General features: G+C 50.7%; 1 pseudogene; it reads left to right on the top strand.

Annotated features, from left to right (window-relative positions):
* Window positions 1–1,328: 1,328 nt before the first annotated feature.
* On the top strand, window positions 1,329–2,441 carry LOC136538479 (uncharacterized; annotated as a pseudogene).
* The last annotated feature ends 1,643 nt before the right edge of the window (window positions 2,442–4,084 follow it).

The following is a 4,084-nucleotide window of genomic DNA, read 5'->3' as shown; positions in this document are numbered from 1 at the left end:
TTTTAATTCCTCTCTTCCAAACTACGGATGAAAACGGTCGGAAAACCTCTCAACCGTTTTTTATTTTTGCATTTGAATACGAAAGCGAAAGCGAAAGCGGTAAGCCGGACATGAAAACGAACACGAACTTACCAAATATCGAGAATTTCGAAAACGAACTAATTCGGGCGGAATTATGTCGAACATGGTCGGTATACGAAAAATCAATACGGAATATTGACTCATAGGACCAAGTGCATAACAATTAACAAGTGCATAACCAAGTGAATAACAATTAACAAGTCCTAAAACTTTCATAAAAAGTATCTCCATTTGACATCGTATAAGAAAGATATGATTTTTCTAATTCAACGAGCGCTTGCACGCGATTAATATACTGCTGAAATTTTGTTTAATTTTTTTGAACATCATAAAGACCTCAAATGAAAAACTAAAAAGTAGAAAGTTATAGATTTCGTCGAGAGCTGCAATTTTCATATAAGAATCATCTTCATCCGAGATCGAATGAAAAAGATACAATTTTTCTAAGGTTAGACTTCTAGTGGGCCAAATTCAGTTTAAACCGAATTTCGAATTTGGGATATTCCAAATTAAAAGTAGAAAAGTAGAAAACGGTCGAAAAACGTCTAAACCGTTTTTGTTCCGATTTTAAAGTTGGTGTTCCGAATTTCAAACCGAATTCGATTTTTTTCCAAATCGAATTCGATCAGTATGCGGTACCATGCCGGATATTTTCGTATTGTTTTCATCCCTATTCCAAACAGGCCCCAGTAGTAATCAAACAGTCCACAATCCTTCCCCACCACACCATCCCTATCCCGACTCCTGAGCTCATGTATGCTGAACATGATGGATCCCATGGTTTCATACATACTCTGAGTACCTTGGACAAGAGTGAAAATGAGGTCGCATATTCTCTTTCAGATAGTAAGAGCGTCACGTCCATTCCAGAGCACAGATTACATACTATGCTATAAGGCCGGCCGGCTTATCCAATCTGCAAATAGCATTATAAAAATTAAAAATGGCAGAGATCAAGCACGTTTCCTGCATGAAAGATGCAACACGTGGTAGTATGGGATGTTCTTGCAAGCGGAATCGATCGAAGAGGCCCGAAATGCTGCGTCGTCCGTCCATGGCTTTGCCTAACTCCGCATCACAGAATTACGCGCGTCTGAAGGTAGGCCGGCGCACGCCTAACACGCGCGTGCGTTTGGAACGTGCGCTAGCTGCAATGGCCACGCGGTGTCTCTGGAGCTTCCATTCCGGCACTCCGTCGCCGCAACCCGAAAGCCTATATATTCATTCGAACACTGATCATTGGCAAGGAGCTCACTCGCCAAGGACTCTCAAAGTCTCAAACCTCATCCCACACCATACCTGCTCTGCTGCTGCGGCCTGAAGGAGGAGGAGACAGATACACAAAGAGACAGAGAAACACATGGCGGCGGCAGTGAAGTCATCGGCCGGCATGGCGGGGAAGAAGTCCCGGAAGCCGTACGTGATGACCAGGCCGCGGGAGAGGTGGACCGCCGACGAGCACGACCGCTTCCTCCACGCCCTGCTGCTTTTCGGCCACGACTGGAAGAGGGTGCAGGCGTTCGTCGCCACCAAGACGGGCACGCGGCAGCTCTGCCGGCTGCCCGGCCTGGTGCGCCGATGATGGTGGTGCCTCGGCGCCGGACGTCGAGACGGTTCAGCTCCCGTTATCAGCGGAGGACCTGCACTTCGCTCAGGTGTACAGGTTCGTCGGTGACGTCTTCGGCTCTGGCGCGCCGCGGCCGGTCGAGGCGCAGCTGCAGAGGCTGCTGGGCGCGGACCCTGTCATCGTGGACACCATCCTACGGGTGCTGGCCAACCTCCAAGACAACTTCTCTCTATAGCTTGTAGGATATTAGCATGAATGTGCTCGATGACATTTTGTAGCCAGTTAGTGTACGTTTTGAATAACTTGAAGGTGCTTCTTAAATTACAATTTTCTCTGCATTTATCGTTGATTATTGAATTTTTTAGATAATTAATGGATATAAAAAACATCCATCTCCGTTAGAGAGTAATCTGATCAAACTATTATACAAATCATCACCACGTCTACATAGAGTTTACAAAACAAATTCGGCTCGTAAACTCAGTTCTTAATAAAAGGCCATCCAAAATAAGAATAAAACACATAGCCATATTTTCCAATCTGCGGCACGCCTACAATATCATCTACTTCCGCTCCTCATACTGCTATAATTGGGCCCAACTTGATAACTAATCAGTCCCTTGAATAGGACCTATAAAATTGTTTTTGGACGACATTTGCCAAAACCAACAATGTTTCTAAAGGATCAGAACGACGGCCAGAGAGTGTGTATGGGAACGTCAAAATTTTCTCGCCGAGCAGACAAGCAATATGTTGGCTATGTCCTAAAATCAATCAATGAACCCCTCAAGTAGTGTTACCCATGATCACGTAGTCACGACGATACTGTTGTCGGATACCGTGAGAAGGGGTACCCTAAGCAAGATCCAAAAAAACTGCTTAGACCCTAAAACAAGATCCAATAAAGCCAACGAGGTCTCAGCCAAAAATCTCCGATTCGCCCGAGGCCCCTTCGCCCGAGGCCTCCTCGCCAAGGCCTCAGAAGAAGTACCGATTCTCCGATTCGCCCGAGGCCTCCTCGCCGAGGTCTGCGATTCTCCGATTCGCGCGAGGCCGGCTCGCCACCAGCCCCGCGACCACCACCTTGACTAGACTATTCCGGCTGGACCTCACATCTAATCAAGGCGCTCAACCACTTCGACAACCACACGACGACACAGTACAGCAAAGTGGCAGACCAGCACGTCAGCGCCCTGCCACCCACGACGGGATCGTGCAGGGGTTACCGGCTACTGTGCTGCCTAAACTCCTGCACCAAGGACGAACACGACGTGGGGAGTCAGAACGGGGCTCCTGTGACCTCGGGACCAGCGAACTGACCGAGTTCCGCCTCGCCCGAGACTCCCGGTAGGGCCTCGGGCGAGCTGGCCATGCTCCGCCTCGTCCGAGGCTGGGCTCGTCCCGCAACCTCGTCGCCTCCGCCTCAAAAGTCGCTCTAGCAGGCTGTCGCATCCAATTAATGCGCCCGGCTGCACCCACTACGTAAGCCACGATCGGCAGTACGCCGCGACAGGAGCGACGGGACAACGGTCAAATCGCCTTTTACCATCCCCTACTGACAATACAGGGTACACGTTCCGCACCGTTCCGCCTAAATCAGCTACGACGATGACCGCCAAGACCCCGCATGGCCGCCTGCCAAGGCCTCGGCACAGCAGGCCTCGGCACAGCGGGTCTCGGCCTCAGCGCGGCGGGTCTCGGCACAACCGACTACAGCAGCCACCAGGCCTCGGCACTTCACCAAGTCAACAAATGAACAGGAGCGCAGCATGTCGCCGGCCTGGAGACCATACCGACTAGACACCAACGGGAACTCCCACGACGCCGCGCTGCTCCGGGGGCAGAATACGTCAGCAAATAGTAGCCTTCTCATGTACTTCTGGCTTCCTCCTTGTGGGTATAAAAGGAGGTAGCAGGTACCATTTCTAGAAGAAGGAGAAGAAGGAGAAGAAGACGAACACACCGATAGAACCACGCTTCCACGCCGCTTGGGAACAACGTCTCAAGCAGTCCGCACCACCCTCGGCGAGACCTGGGGCTAGCTCCCTCTCTCACCTAGCTTGTAACCCCTACTACGAGCACTCAGGTGCAAGGAATACAAGATCGATCTCTCAGACTGGACGTAGGGCCTCGATTGCCTGAACCAGTATAAACCTTGTGTCTCTTTGCATCACCATCCGGGATTAGGGGCACGCAGCACAAATTCACTCGTTGGTTGAGGGACCCCCGGTTCCAAAACACCGACAGTTGGCGCGCCAGGTAGGGGGCGTCTGCGTGTCAGCTTCGTCATCCTAGCAAGTTCCGGATGGCAGACCACGTACGACCATTGCGTCTCGGCACCATAGTTTGGTTCGGGAGCCTAGAGTTCATGTCTCTAGGGCATGAGTACGACATGGTGCTCCTCACTCCTCGAACCCCACCGTCCGACGACGAAGT

The sequence above is a fragment of the Miscanthus floridulus genome, chromosome 2 (genome assembly GCF_019320115.1).
Source record: "Miscanthus floridulus cultivar M001 chromosome 2, ASM1932011v1, whole genome shotgun sequence".
Lineage (NCBI taxonomy): Eukaryota > Viridiplantae > Streptophyta > Magnoliopsida > Poales > Poaceae > Miscanthus > Miscanthus floridulus.
The sequence above is the reverse complement of the archived record's forward strand: the minus strand, read 5'-3'. Positions and strand labels throughout refer to the sequence as shown.